Source organism: Mesoplodon densirostris, chromosome 3, assembly GCF_025265405.1.
Source record: "Mesoplodon densirostris isolate mMesDen1 chromosome 3, mMesDen1 primary haplotype, whole genome shotgun sequence".
Taxonomy (NCBI): domain Eukaryota; kingdom Metazoa; phylum Chordata; class Mammalia; order Artiodactyla; family Ziphiidae; genus Mesoplodon; species Mesoplodon densirostris.
This window is the reverse complement of record NC_082663.1, coordinates 100761847-100777355: the sequence shown is the minus strand read 5'-3', so window position 1 is coordinate 100777355 and position 15509 is coordinate 100761847. Positions and strand designations below refer to the sequence as shown.

Below are 15509 nucleotides of genomic sequence, written 5' to 3'. Positions count from 1 at the left end.
TCACAAACCTCCTCACCTCTTGTGAGTCACATGCAGCCAATTCCAGGAATTGGAAACATGGTTGTGAGGATGAAACTGACTTTGGGGCTCCCCTTGGATATGGTCTTCCAGACTTACCAAAAGGCCATTAAGAGGACGGTTTACCCCACCTCAGGGAAACCTGAGGCAGTATTTGCAGTCAAGGGCTGGCCATGGCTTCTGAGCTACATCCAAAAAGAATTTCATACCGTACCTGGATCTGCTGAAGCCATTTCTGACTGTCCGAGAGCCAGCATGTACCGCTCCTGAACTGCCTCCATTGTGGATCATCAGTAGGGCTGTCAGATTTACTAAACAAAAATACAGGATACCCAGTTAAACTTGAACTTCACATGAATAGTAAGTCATCACTTTTAGTATAAGTAGATCCTATGTACTATTTGGGGCATACTTATCTTCAAAATGTACTCGTTGTTTTTGTGACATTCATATTTAACTGAACAGCCTATATTTTATCTGTCAACCCTACTCATCAGAAATGATGGAGTCTTATAGAGATCCAAGAGATGCCTCAGAGCATCCTCAGCTTTTATTTCTATGTCCTGGACAGTGAGCACGAGCTTCCCACTCACATTAATTGGCTGTAATGGAGTATATTCTCCATTTTAGAGCCTTTTGTACTTGTCATTGTTATCATCTTCCTTATTTTAAAGAGATGTTTATTTTTTTCCAAACTTAATAGCTCATCCAAAAGTATTTGGAAGTTCATTCGACAAGGGAAAAACAACATGATTCTGAAAAGTGAAGGGAACCGCCTGGTGTTTAGTAAAGCAGTATTAGGGAGATTGAAAAAGCCAAACTTAATAAGCAAATCTCTCCAAGGGTATTTTCAGAGCTTGATACCCTCCCACACCCTGAAAATATTATTACATCAAGAAGGTAGAACCTGCTAACCAAATGTAAGGCTCCCATATGATTCTATCAAACGGAGGATGCTTCTTTACTAAGCAGTGAGCACACCTGCTGCCCCAGGGACCTTGGCAGTTGCAATACAGAGCTCTTCCCTTTGGGATGGAAACAGCAAGTTGTCCTGTGGTCTACACGCTGGCCCCCAAAATACTACACTCCCAATACTTGTCAACTTTAAGTATTTTTCTACATATCTCCATTTTTCTGTTACTATTTGGACTACATCCTAGCCTTGACATTACATAAATTGCATTCAAGAAGCTATTTTTAAAAGTTGGTAGGAAATCTTAAATATATAGCTTACAGTCCCTGGCTTACTTTCATCCAGGTGCATAAGGGTTTTCAAAAGTAGTCAGGTTAGTTACCCCGTATCACAGCCCCACGCTTTTGTCAGAGATACAAAAATGGAACATGGTATTTAAGGTTTTAGTTGCCAAATCATCAAGCCTCCCAGACAGAGGCAATAGAGCAAAATGATTACAGAGGCATGGATTTTGATTTGCTCCAGTGTCTTGGGCAAGTCACTTGGCCTCTGTATTTATTTGTACTTATCTGCCCTTTTCTGTCCCTTGGGAGTTATAATTGTACCTAGTCCATGGGTATGTTGTACAAATTATCTGTAAAGTAGTTAGAAGAAACCGACACAGAGTAAGCACTCCACAGACATTGGCTATTAGCTACTGGAAATATTTCTCCATGAAACAGATTACTTTATCAGTGGATGACTCGGTGGGAGACAGTGAATCACAGCATCACAGCATGTTGAAAGTGACCTAGTTCACACTCTTATGTGAAAAAAAGAAAAGTGTGCATGCGTAGAAAATGTCTGAAAGTTTACATAACGAATAGTTCATCATGTTAACTTTGAGGATTAGAATAAATCAGGAAAGGAGGAAAGAAAAACTTGAGTGTCATTCAATTTCTACATCATTTGTGTTTCTACACTGAGACTCTGAATACACTGGAAGTGCCATTTTTTTGAATGTGGCGGGGTAAAGGTTTTCAAGTTCTCCTGATACATCCGTATTATTATTTCAGAATTGCTGGCATTTCTTGCCATCTTCGGATCTACACCCATTTGAGTCAGGGGGCCATTCTGGACGGAGGAGATAATAGAGCAGAAGTGAAGTGAGAGAAAAGATTTTCTCTTTTCTCTTCAAAGAGGAAAGGTCGGGCCTCCCTGGTGGCGCAGTGGTTAAGAGTCCGCCTGCCGATGCAGGGGATACGGGTTCGTGCCCCGGTCTGGGAGGATCCCATATGCCGCGGAGCGGCTGGGCCCGTGAGCCGTGGCCGCTGGGCCTGCGCATCCGGAGCCTGTGCTCCGCAACGGGAGAGGCCACAACAGTGAGAGGCCCGCATACAGCAAAAAGAAAAAAAAAAAAAAAAAAGAGGAAAGGTCTTTGGAATGGGAACAACTCACAACCAAACTTTGGGGAAAGGATGTGATGGAAAACGAGACAAACATCCTACCCCTGTGATGAGAAGGATTCCCTGGGCTGGATGGAGCGAGGTCACAGGTGGCTGGACAAGGAAACCAACTAGGGAGAAACACACACAAGTGCAGAGCAAACACCCTGAGGCCACTCAGCCTGACTCCATGCAAACATGTGTCCAGCAGCCAGCCCTTCACCTGTGGCTCCCCAGCAAGACAGGTACCTCGGGGGTGCCAACTCATTCTGAGTCCATTATGCCTGACATTCATAAACCGCTGTCTAACTTGTGAGGAATAAACTCTAACTGTTTATGAGGAAGTTGGGGAAGGAGATTGAAAGGTTACTTAAATGGAAAAAAAAAAAGTTCAGGAACGCACGATGGTAGAGCGACAAGAAAAGGACCTTAAAAGATGGAAAGGATTTGCCAAAGAAGAGAAAGAAAAAGAAATGATTCCGAATGGGTTAACCTGCACCTAGGAAGCTAAGGAAGATTATTGATGTGTGAACACTATGGAATAAAGTGAATAAAATTTATCAGAAGTTGCTGAGACTACGGTAAGAAGCATGATTATCAAATTATGAATTGGCTGCAATGGCATTCTAGGGGGACACTAGGAAGGGGAAGCAAATGTTCATGAGATGACAGTGGCAGGTGGAAAGTTGTTTCAGGGGAAGATCAGTCTTGCAGAGTGTGTATCAGAGGAGGGCAAGTGTGAGCAAGCAAGGAAATACTAAGTGTGTACGGTTCCTTCACTGAGTGCACCCAGCCCCGTGGTCAGCCTTGAGAACAAGCAGGACTTCAGGTACTGGAGCTACATTTCATTCATCAAGACTTGAGAAGACACCCTTAACTCAGGTCTTCTCTTCAAACTCCATCTTTCCTTCTTGACCTTCATTTGGCCTCTTCCCTTACCCTCAAGCTGTGGACTGAGGCCACAGAGCAAGATGGGTCACTAGTGTCCTCCATCCCCTGGCGACTGTGTTTCACATCAGTGGAGCACCAAAGGCAATAACCAAGTAACAGACACAAGAGTGTATGAAGAAGAAGACATTCTGATAAGGCTTTCTGTGACAGTGTGGGCCAAGTCGGCTCTATATGGCTGGTACCACCTGAATTATGAGCAGCCTTAGGGGAGAAGTTCTCAGAAGGAAGACCCTGGCTCTCTAGAGGCTCTGTGTCCTCACAGCCCACTTGAAGACCTCAGTTGCAGCTTCGGCCCCCAATCTCTCTCCCTCTGCCTACTCAGAGTTTTTGAAGTCTTCTTTCCTCCACATTTCTCTTGAGAGGTGGAGGAGGAAGATGAGCTTCAGGCCAGCTCAGACTCCCCTGGGATCCCAGCAGGATGCCTATCATGAACCTCCCACCTTCTAGGAAGCTCCTAAGATCTCCACACTTGGGGGAGTTTTCATTTCATCTGTGCTTCAAATTGCTGGCTGGAGATGGCCTGTTGGAAGGTGGCTAAAAGCAAGTAGGAATCTTCGGGCAGCCTGGCCCTTCTCGACTGTCAGACATCTTCAGGGATATTCTAGGAAACGTTGTTTGTTCTAGAGAAGGGAGGGAAACAATCCAATTGTCCAATAATGCTTGAATGGAAAATAAATGATGCTATACGCATGTGATGAAATAATATCAAACAGTCAAAAATCAAAGACCTAGATCTATATGGACTGATGTGGATAAATCTTGAAAAGATAATATTGATTGAAAGAAAATAAGATCAAGAATCTTATTACGATAACAGGTATGTAAGTATTTAAATATTTAAATCAATTCAACATATTGCTTCTATATATATAGATGCAAGAAAATAAACTTTATCCAAAGAACACATTATTTACATTTAATATGCTCATTTATCTAGGAAACCCAAAGGAACCCACAGATAAACTAGCAGGAACTAATAAGACGGTTCAACAAGGCACACACATACAAGATCAATACATTTTAAAAATCAATCAGGCTCCTCTACACTGGCGATAATAAATTAGAAACTGTAAAAGAAAATAAGAAAAAAAGAAGATCTAAAAATAGTCACAAGAGCCATATAAATTATTTAGAGCTAAGCATACGTAAAAGTAAATATCACTAACAAACTGAGTACGACCACTTAAACTCCGCCCAACCCAAGGATTAAAACACGCCTGTTCTTACTTTACGAGAACAGGCCCTCTTCTTAAGTAGCAGATCAGTACGTGAGAGTGAATCAAAGGAACACAGCATTTGAAAAGTCAGCTAGGCCAAGCCTCTCGATCGCACAGACAGAAGCTGAAGCCCAGACAGGTTGAGTTACTTGGTAAAGGGCCCAATGTCCTGACTCAAGGACTAGCATTTTTCACTCATTCGTAAGATACAATCAAATTCAGTACCTTGGAAAGAGATGGGGAAAAAATGAAGAAATCAACTATATAGTTCCTCATCTTTAAGTACAGAAATAGCCGTGACAAAATTACACGTATTGAGGGAAAACTGAAGTGCAGAGTTTAAAATGTCAATAATCCACAGGGAAACTGGAGACCATTTAAAATATTCATATTAAATCTCTATATAAAAGACATTAAAAGATCTCCAATCAAAATGTTCATTTTATAATAGATATGGTATGATACAATTTATAATAGATGTGGTATGAACCTTTCCCTTTCATGGGAAAGGTTCAGCTGGGAAACAGGAATTGTTCTTGAAAACGGGGCCTGTGCTATTGCAGACACTGTGCTCAACCTAGGTCCACCGAATGCTCCGATGTCATCATTGAGGTCACAGAATCCTGCTGTGCGCCTGGCAACCTTGCAAACTTAACAGCCCTGGTGAGCACTAGGCAGCACTGCTGGTTCACTAAGTGGTACAAGGTTTTCAGCCATTTAGGAGACTTGACTATTTTGATTTGTATTGAATCATTTCAACGGATTGCCCAAGAGCCAACAAGGGCCAACCTGTAGCGAAGAGGAGGAGTTGGACATCTCTTGAGGCATCTTCTAAGGGAGACTTCTAGTTGGTACCATGAAACGGCGACAAAAGAGGAAACATCTGGAAAATGAAGAGTCCCAGGAAACTGCCGAGAAGGGAGGAGGTATGTGGGGGGCAACTTGGCTGGGGCACATGGGTTTCTGCCAAACTGAACCTTCTCTAGGAAGCGGGGGACTGAGAACGTGTCACCTGTGAAGTAGGGAGGGAGAGACCTTGTCTCACTGATGCTGCCGTATCCATCCGGAGGGTCCCTGTGGTGTGAGACGGCACAGAACGGCCAGATGCCCCCTGGGAGATGGGAGGTCAGCTCCGCTGCTCTGAGGACTCTCTCCTGGGGCTGCCGGGCCTGGAGCTTTGTCGGACTCACAGCAGGCTGCATCCTGCTTGCACAGACCTAGAGGTGCAGCTTTTCTCAGTCCCCGATTTCTCTCTTATTCTCTTGGATCTTTCCCTGGGGTCATGAGGTGGGGGATGTGAAGGATGCAAGGATGCTGAGAGAGACCCATGACTTGCTTGGCCTCTTTTACCAAAGTGGAAAGAGAAGCCCCATGAGCTGAAGGCCCTGTTGAAAAGTATCTTGACAAGTGGAATGCAGTTCGAAAGAAGATTGTTTGTCTAGGGATGGTGTCATATTGAAAGCAAGGAGGTTTTATTCCTTCAACAGGAACAATTTCCCAAAGGAGATCAAGGGAAGGGAAGGGCTTTCCAGAGACTGAGACTACATGGGCGGGGGTTAGAAATGTCCTCAGGGTCCTGCGGGGAGCTCTGAGAGCCACGGGCCACGTGGTGCCTGCGTGCATTAAATGTAGGCGAGTAGCTTGCCCTGGGAGGGGGTGGTCACGCCAGAGTTCCAGCTAGAGGCCTCTGCCCCAGATTAGAGCCCAGGAGCTCCTACCAGGCCCAGGGCCCTGGAGACTGTAGGATGGGCCCTGGGAATGGAGGTGTAGACAGCAGGCAGATTTTCAGGCAGTGCCTGGGACAGGCTGGGGAAGGCAATGACTGCCCCTGACCATTCAGAATATTTTTCTCTATGTTCCTGTGTGTGTGTGTGTGAGCGTGTGAGCGTGTGTGTGTGTGGTAGTGCAGAGAAGAGCAGGATGAATGGGGGTAGAGTGCTTATCAGATATAAAGTCTGCGTGGTAAAGTTCTTCTCATCCTGCCTGGACCTGGTTGACACTCGGCGTACGTAAGAGTGTATACAGAACTCTTGTTAGGGGTGTTTTATGAGACAGTAACTCATACACCCATGGACACTCTGATACAGCAAAAATATCACACACCCCACATATAACTTCCGTATTAAACCACACATAGCACATGGAGGTATATACACGCATCCCTCCTGTACTACGTTCTCATACAACCCACCTGGATCACAATCCTCTCCTCCAACACCAAACACTGGAGATGAGATATGTATATAGACACACACACTATATATATAGGACACACACACACACTATATATATATATATATATATATATATATATGTATCTTCTCAACTCTCGCACAAACACAGCTAACTTCAGCCATCTCTAAATACCTCTATAAGAACCAGTCACGTGTCATACACACCACACTTGTAACACATTCTTGAGTAATGCCAGACCCGCTTTGTACAAACCACAGTAAACCACAGTCTCACTAACCCATGTCAGGGTTGCCAGATAAAATATGGGCTATCCAGTTCAATTTGAATTCCAGATAAACAACAAGTAATTTTTCAGTATCAGTATGTCCCAAATATTGTATGGGCCATACTTACACTAAAAGTAAGTAAGACCAAATACTGCATGGGAATACTTACACTAAAAAATTATTCTGGGTTTATCTGAAACTGAAATTTAACTGGGTGCCCTGTATTTTTCTTCGCTTAGTCTGGCAACCCTTATATACTTGCCATCAGCTCAGGTAGTATATATTTATTGTATTTTTGTTTAGTGTGTGTCTTCCTCTACTAGAATGTGCAGCATTACCAGAGACTACAACAATGCACGAGTGCCGGATACACAGGAGTAGCTGCTTACTGAATCTTGGTGAATGAATGAATGAACACACACCATAAATGCAAGCCACACCATGTAATGAGGAAAAGTTACATGTCCCAGAATTCCTGACTTGTGAACAGAAACCATGCACACAAAGGCCACAGACACAGATAAGACACATCTCCACCGTGCTCCCCATGCCAACCCCACACTTACCACAGACTTAACTGATACACATCACTCACTCTTCCCACATACTCACAGTCACCACCGAGGCCTACATTACCAACTAGACAGTGAGAGAATAAGTATTGATTGGAATTAAATCCTGGAGTATCCACTGGGAACCACACTCTCAACTGTGTGTACTCACTGCACCTGACATGTGCCAGACACTCGGTAAATACTTATGGACAGAGGACTGATGAACCCACCGTGAGCCTTTCATTCCTCCCTCAGGAATCTCGAAGTCACAAGAGGATCCCCCTCAGCTTGGATCCACTGTGTTGGCCAAAGGCTGCAGCCCAGGGGCAGGGGAGGTCTCCTCTGCCCCTAAACACTTCTCGTGTGCTTCTTCGCAGCGCAAGCTCATCTACGCTGGTAAGGGCGTGGGGCTCCTCAGGTGAGGGGGTGTTTGGCTGTGAGGCAGGAGGCACACAGATCCCAGTGAGGCTGAGAGGAAACCCAGGGTCATCAGAGGTGATGAGGGCTCTGTGGAGGAGCCTGGGCAGGATGGCTGAGCTGTTACGAGGGCATGGAGCCCAGCTGAGTCTGGGGCGGGGGGTGTGTGAATCCTGGTACTACCATGGTGGCGAAGTCAAGGAGCAGGGGCCGGAAAGGTCTGGGCTTGAGGTGGAGGGAAGAGGGACCAGATTAAGCATCTTCAGAGGAAAATGTAGGGTTTCTCTTTGCCTTTGCTTCCAGAGAAGGACAGAGTTCTGCATCATAGACCCCCAGCCTGAGAGCAGGACCCTCCAGCTCAGGTCCACACAGCTCACACATACATCCGCCCTCCAGGCACAGCCCTTCTCAGTGCACACAGAAACCCCAAGCACCACAGCCCCATTCCACAAGTAATGCACCACCGATGTTCCCAAACTCACACTCCTCGTCGTACACGCATCCACCCGCGTCGCTCACATACCACAGCCCTCACCACCATACTCCACACCCCTGTATACAGGCACCGCTCCAGTATCCCCCCACACGCACATGAAAAGCCCACAGATGACACCAGATACAACGCTCTGTCCTACGGCCAACAGACACCAAGCTCACGACATAGCTACGTCATGCAAATGTCCCTCTCTCGTCTACCACACCTGCTCCCTCAGCTTCCGGCATGGCCCATGCATGTTATTATGGTTTTAATTTCCTTTTTCAGGAATCCGGAGATCACATCGAGACACTGCCCAGCCTACAGCACCCCTAGCCCAGGATCAGGAAGAAGGAGAGACCGCTCCCCCATCACACTGTGTCTCCTCCTCACCCTCTCCACCCTGTAAGCACTATCTGCACCCAGACAAAGAGGAAAGGGGCATGAAAATATACTACATGCAGGTACAAGTGAACAAGGGTGTAGCTGTCTCCTGGAAGACAAAGAAACCCTTGGAGTTGCCTGAAAAGCAGCTGACGATAGAAGAAGTGACCCTTCCTGAGGATGCGTGCACCGTAGGCACTTACCCCTCTGATGTGTCCACCGAAAACCTCCTGTCTGACAGTGAGCCCACTGGGGAGGAGAAAGAGTATGAGGAAAGGGCAGAGCCAGGCAGCCCATCAGGGTCACCTGCAGTCCAGGAGAGACCCAGGGCCAAGACACCGGACTGGATGGTGACCATGGAGACCGGCTTCAGGTGCATGGCCTGCTGCCGGGTCTTCCCCACCTTGGAGATCCTCCAGCAGCACGTGAAGGGCGGCGTCCTGGAGGGCTTCAGCTGCCGTGTCTTTCATCTCAACATGGCCCAGCGGATGGGCAATGTGGAATCCGAGATCACCCCGCGGAGGAGGACGAGGACGAGGAGGAGGAGGAGGAGGAGGAAGAGAAGCTAGAAGGCCCCAGCCCGAAGAGACCCCGCAGGCAGGGTCTTTTCTCTCTTTTGAGTTCCACACAGCAACTGAGATTCATGGGACAGAAGATCCTGGAGACGGTGTGGCCTTGGAAGAGGTAAGGCTTGAGGCTGGCACTCTTCTGAGCCTATGTCACGAGGGCCCAGAGGAGTCTAAGGGAAGGGGCCGCACACATGTGCTGGTTTACCTAATGGCTCTGCACTTGCATCAACTTGGGACACACCCAGCACTTCCAAAGGAATTGAGCTCTGCTGACTTCAACAAGAAGGTGGAGCCTTTTCCTAGGAGTTTTCTCAGGGTCTGCACGATGGACCTCAACTCTTAGAGGACGTACCACCAGCAGCTCCTTGTCGGCAGAGAGAGCCAGGAGTGGTCTGAAGAGAGGACAGGGGCCCTTGCAGGACCAGAACTTTGAGGTCTGAGAGCCTGGGGCCTGAGCCGAGATCTCACCCTGACCACTGGACCTAGCCTTCCGTGACAAAGGGGAATATGAAAGAGAGTCAGGTGGAAATGAGGTCCCCCGAGATATGGAAGTGTTCCAGAACCTTCGTTGCGTGGTAGTTGATCTGGAGCCAAGCTCACTGTGGTGTGTCTGGCTCTGAGCATTAAGGCAACGCTGGAGGGTGACCCTGACCAGCAGAGCTTGGAGTGCTGCTTGTCTCTTCCTGTTCTACCTCAGTTGTTTGATCCCTTCCAGGGAGAAGAAAGGACCCTCGGGATAGTTGGTAGTAAACCAGGGTATATCCTCCCTCAAGGGGACCCGGCCTGCCCTTCATTCAAGATGCTCTGGAAATGGGAACTGACTCATGTTATCGAATTGGCTGAGGGAGTACAACTCCCATGTTGATTCCGGTCAGACATGTTCATCAGACCTAGAGCTTTTCTCCTGATTCAAATCAAGTAGGGTATTAGTAGACTTCCCATTTATTTCAGCCCTAGAGATAGCACATGAGCAAATATAAAAAATCTCTGTGTATCAAAGCATTCTAATGAGCCCTTTCATTTTGCTGTTCATTGTGAAAAACACGCTCACTTTATCTCTGCCAATGGAGTGTTTCCACTTGACCCATGATGCCCCACGATCCCATTAGCCTCACTGAATTTAGGGAGCCCATTATGATGACATAATTTCCCTCTCATTCCTGGCCTGCAGAGAAGAACAGCTACAGAGCATTCCAAGACTGCTAACGCTCCCCTCACCAATACGTTTCTTAAACCTCTGGCAAAGGAAGTGTCCTCTGAGCCCTCCCAGGGCACATAGGGGGTTTGGGTGAGCACATCTTATGTGATAAATCCACTCCAGTGGTCTGGCATTCCTATGCCTTTGTAAACCTTCTACAGCGGTGGTTCTCAGCTGGGGACACTTTTGGTCCCCCCTCCCAGGAAATATGTGGCAGTGTCTTGAGACTTTTTTCTTTAAGGAGCTGTGTTATGAATGAGCCCCACGTGGCTGGTGCACACAGATGTATCAAGGCACTTTTTTTTTTTTTTTGCGGTACGCAGGCCTCTCACTGTTGTGGCCTCTCCCGTTGCGGAGCACAGGCTCCAGATGCACAGGCTCAGCGGCCATGGCTCACGGGCCCAGCTGCCCCGCGGCATATGGGATCTTCCCGGACCGGGGCACAAACCCGTGTCCCCTGCATCGGCAGGCGGACTCTCAATCACTGCGCCACCAGGGAAGCCCTCAAGGCACTTTTTATTGTTACAACTAGGGTGGCAGGGAAGAGTATGTGCCACTGGCCCATCTTACATTGCACAGGACAGCTCCCAACAACAAAGAGCTATCCAGTTCAAAATGTCAGTCATGCCAACGTCAAGAAATTTTGCTACAACATACTTAGAAAGTTCTGGCATTTTGACTTTAGCATACGCTAACTTTGGGTACAGGTTTCAGTCATTTGAGCAAACTGTTGAAGGCATTCCCAGGTAGCCAAGCTAACACGCTGAGTCTGGAATGGGTGTTGAATGCACTCGTATCAACAAATCCAGCCTAACCCAATATTACATTACTCCCACCTGCTTCAATACCTACAAAATCCACACACATTTCTCAGGTTTCTATTGATATAAATTATAAAATTCCTTATTTTAGCAGATAGTGTCTCCTCATGGTCATCCTTTATACCCGGTGGGTACCCACCCCTTCCCTGCTCCCGTCCCCATTTCAAGGACTCTAGTCTGATTACTAGGTCTGGAAAAACGAGAGGTAGTGGAGGCAAGTCTTGAGGATCCACAGTCCCCTGCAAGGAAACTATCTCAGAGTAGAGGCAGACTTCCTTCTAATAGCACAGCAGGCTCAACTAAGAGGTCACAGGTCAGAGGTCACAGGCCTCAGCTTTGTTGGAATCTGCCCATATATTTCCACCTCAAAGTTCCAGGATTCTACTCCTTCCCACTGATGCCCTATGACATAAGAGAATCTACAAGGTTGTGAATCAATGTGTTGTCATTCAGCCACTGACTTTGACTTTGGATCCCCTTAAAAAAATAAATAAATGAAAAGGAAGGAAAGATAGAAATGCTGATTATAACAAGTCCCCCAAAGTGTTGCTATGTAGCCAAGCTCAAAGCTAAGGCAGAAAATCCCCAACGGTAAAAATAGATTTCGAGCTCAAGCTATCAACTGGGAGTTGAAACTGAAGGCCCTACAAAGGCCAATGGAACTGGATACAAAGCTAAAGATTTAGTCTTTAGCATAGATGGGAGTCAAGGTTAGAGGAAGCCATGCACTGGGAGTGAGTTGTGAACTACTCAACACTAAGAATGGAAGAGCAGCTCTTTCATTGAATGTGAAGAAAGAAACAGGTAGTCCCTAGTTGCTACCACTGTCTTTGAACCAAACTAAAGAACAAGGTCAACCAGAAGGGCAGATATGAGAATCAAAAAGGAAACCTCTCTGGAATCCTCACTGAACCAAGTCTAAGTTCTGTTCTACTTGTGGTCTTTCACTTAGAGACAAACCTTTTGGGCTTACCACAGGGATCAACAGACTTTTTCTCTGAAGGGCCAGAAAGTAAATATTTTGGGTTTTGTGGGCCATCAGTGCTCGTCACAACCACTGAACACTGTCAGCACAATGGGAAACACTCAAAGATGGTAAATAAATGGATGGGCCAATAAAGAGCTTTTATGTTCCAATAAAGCTTTAAAGGCAATGAGCCAGGTTGGGCTCACAGGAGGTAGTTTTCCAGCCCTTGACTTAACTCACTAAACTACAAATTACCTTGAGAGTTGGTGGTTTGATATCTACCAAACCAAACCAAACAAGAAAGCCCTAGGATTTCTGACATCTAATGCAATGCAATTTGAGGTAGCATGGACTTTACATACACATGTGAAGGTGTGGTCTAGGAAACCAATCTTGGAAACCTGCCTCTCACATTAAATACATCTTTTGCTGAGTAAAGCCCTTTAACCAAGTAAGTGTTAAACATCAGTGAAATGACTAAGAAGTAGGAAATGGTATGCAAACCTCCTCCTTAACAACTTGTTCCCATCATTCGAGGTTTCTTCCCTATGCACGTTTTTCCTTAGGGAATCGTTGATAAATTTTACCTCTAAAACTTACCTATTTCCACTCTCTATCTTCAGGATTTGCCCAATCACTGTTACTTTGTAAACAATTTTAAAAAGTTTTTTGGGGGGTAAATTCCTTTTTCCCCACAGCTAATGGTTCTCTGTGTCATAGTGTCTGGAACGACCCAGCTACTTCTCCAGTCAGACCAAGCACTTGAAAGGACAAGCCGGTACCCCGAGCTATCCGTCCATTCACCCAGTAAGGAAGCCTGATGAGGAGAACTAGGATGTGTAAATTTCTACTGTTGGAATTAAAACAGAATATTCTGGGCTGCATGGATTTATCCTAAACTTCAAATGCATTAATTATAAATATACTGTTACACGGACTAATATTCTGTATCTTTGAATAACCATATACATTTTTTCTTTTTATAACTGATTTCTAGAGGTCTATTCCTTAATTTTGGCCATATATATGTATACCTCATGATGGTAGGATTTCTTACTGTGACGGATTAATATGTTCTTAGTAATTTTTAATATTATATTTTACATTATTTTACTACCTATGTTACTATAAAAATAACAGTATTTTACTGGAAAATTGATGCTCAATGAAAAATTTTAAATATGGAAGTTAAATGTGGAAAAAATCCCTGAAAATCTTGCCACTGTTTACATAAGGGTGAATATCCCTTTACAGATGATAGGATGCATTAACACACACACATACATGTTTGATTAAGGTATGTGATGTACCTACCTAAAATACATTCAACTGTTACATGCTTCTGTCATTAAGTTTAAGCCATCATTTTAACAGATCTGTTATTACATAAGTATCTTAAAATATAAAGACATTCCTATTGAATATTTCACTTTTACAAAATTTAGTAACATTGACATGCTACTCACCTTTTCTATTTCAATTTCCTAATTATAAGGTCCTATTCTGATTTCTATATCAAAGGGATGCACGTTCTATGTTTTGATATGTACTCAGCAACTTCACTTTGAAAATCAATTTTTCAATCCACCGCTAGGAAAAAGTGTGCAAGTCAGTCATTGAATAAATATGTTTGATGAAATTACCAAATTTCAACAAATAATTTTTTTCTTTTTATCTCAGGCCAGAGAGGAGTAAGGAGATAAGAGAACTTGACAAAAGTAATCTACTTCAAACAGACTCTTTTCTCTACTTAAGAAGTCTTGGTGAAAGTAATGCTAAAACCCTTGGGAGACAATCACATCAAAACCTAGACGGAAATGTGGTGAATAAGAAACCAACGATCGAGACTTCCGGGTAAGATGGCGGAAGAGTAAGACGCGGAGATCACCTTCCTCCCCACAGATACACCAGAAATACAGCTACACGTGGAACAACTCCTACAGAACACCTACTGAACGCTGGCAGAAGACCCCAGACCTCCCAAAAGGCAAGAAACTCCCCACATACCTGGGTAGGGCAAAGCAGAGAGATTCCCGCACAGAGGAGCGGTGCCGAGCGGCACTCACCAGCCCGAGAGGCTTGTCTGCTCCCCCGCCGGGGCAGGCGGCGCGGGAGCTGAGGCTCGGGCTTCGGTCAGAGCGCAGGGAGAGGACTGGGGCTGGCGGCGAGAACTCAGCCTGAAGGGGGCTAATGTGCCACAGCTAGCCGGGAGGGAGCCCGGGAAAACTCTGGAGCTGCCGAAGAGGCAGGAGACTTTTTCTTCCCTCTTGGTTTCCTGGTGCGCGAGGAGAGGGGATTAAGAGTGCCGCGTAAAGCAGCTCCAGAGATGGGCGTGAGTCGCGGCTGAAAGCGCGGAGCCCAGAGACGGGCGTGGGACGCTGGGGCTGCTGCTGCCGCCGCCAAGAAGCCTGTGTGTGAGCGCAGGTCACTGTCCACACCGCCCTTCCGGGAGCCTGTGCAGCCTGCCACTGCCGGGGTCCCGGGATCCAGGGGCGGCTTCCCTGGGAGAACGCACGGCGCGCCTCGGGCTGGTGCAACGTCACGCCGACCTCTGCCGCTGCAGGCTCGCCCCGCACTCCGTGCCCCTCCCTCCCGCCCGGCCTGAGTGAGCCAGAGTCCCCGAAGAGGCTGCTCCTTTAACCCTGTCCTGTCTGAGCGAAGAACAGACGCCCTCCGGCGACCTACACGCAGAGGCGGGGCCAAATCCAAAGCTGAGACCCAGGAGCTGTGAGAACAAAGAAGAGAAAGGGATACCTCTCCCAGCAGCCTCAGAAGCAGCGGATTAAAGCTCCACAATCAACTTCATGTACCCTGCATCTGTGGAATACATGAATAGACAACAAATCATCCCAAATTGAGGAGCCAGGAGTCAGTGCTGTGCCTCTGAGGTGGGAGAGCGAACTTCAGGACACTGGCCCACAAGAGACCTCCCAGCTCCACATAATATCAAACAGCGAAAATCTTCCAGAGATCTCCATCTCAACACCAGCACCCAGCTTCACTCAACGACCAGCAAGCTACAGTGCTGGACACCCTATGCCAAACAACTAGCAAGACAGGAACACAACGCCACCCATTAGCTGAGAGGCTGCCTCAAATCATAAAAAGTCCGCAGACACCCCAAAACACACCACCAGAC

General features: G+C 46.4%; 1 protein-coding gene, 1 long non-coding RNA gene and 1 pseudogene across 2 annotated transcripts in view; 1 reads left to right on the top strand and 2 right to left on the bottom strand.

The window, feature by feature from the left end:
- LOC132486289 (zinc finger protein 226-like) overlaps nt 1-15509 on the bottom strand; it is a 67690-nt gene that overhangs the window by 32198 nt on the left and 19983 nt on the right.
- LOC132486301 (uncharacterized) lies at nt 233-2634 on the bottom strand. Its single transcript, XR_009531474.1, has 2 exons — nt 2419-2634; nt 233-329 (listed from the first exon to the last, which is right to left on the bottom strand). It is a non-coding gene; the product is annotated as an uncharacterized LOC132486301 (long non-coding RNA).
- Nucleotides 5343-11332, top strand: LOC132485808 (protein FAM170A-like; annotated as a pseudogene).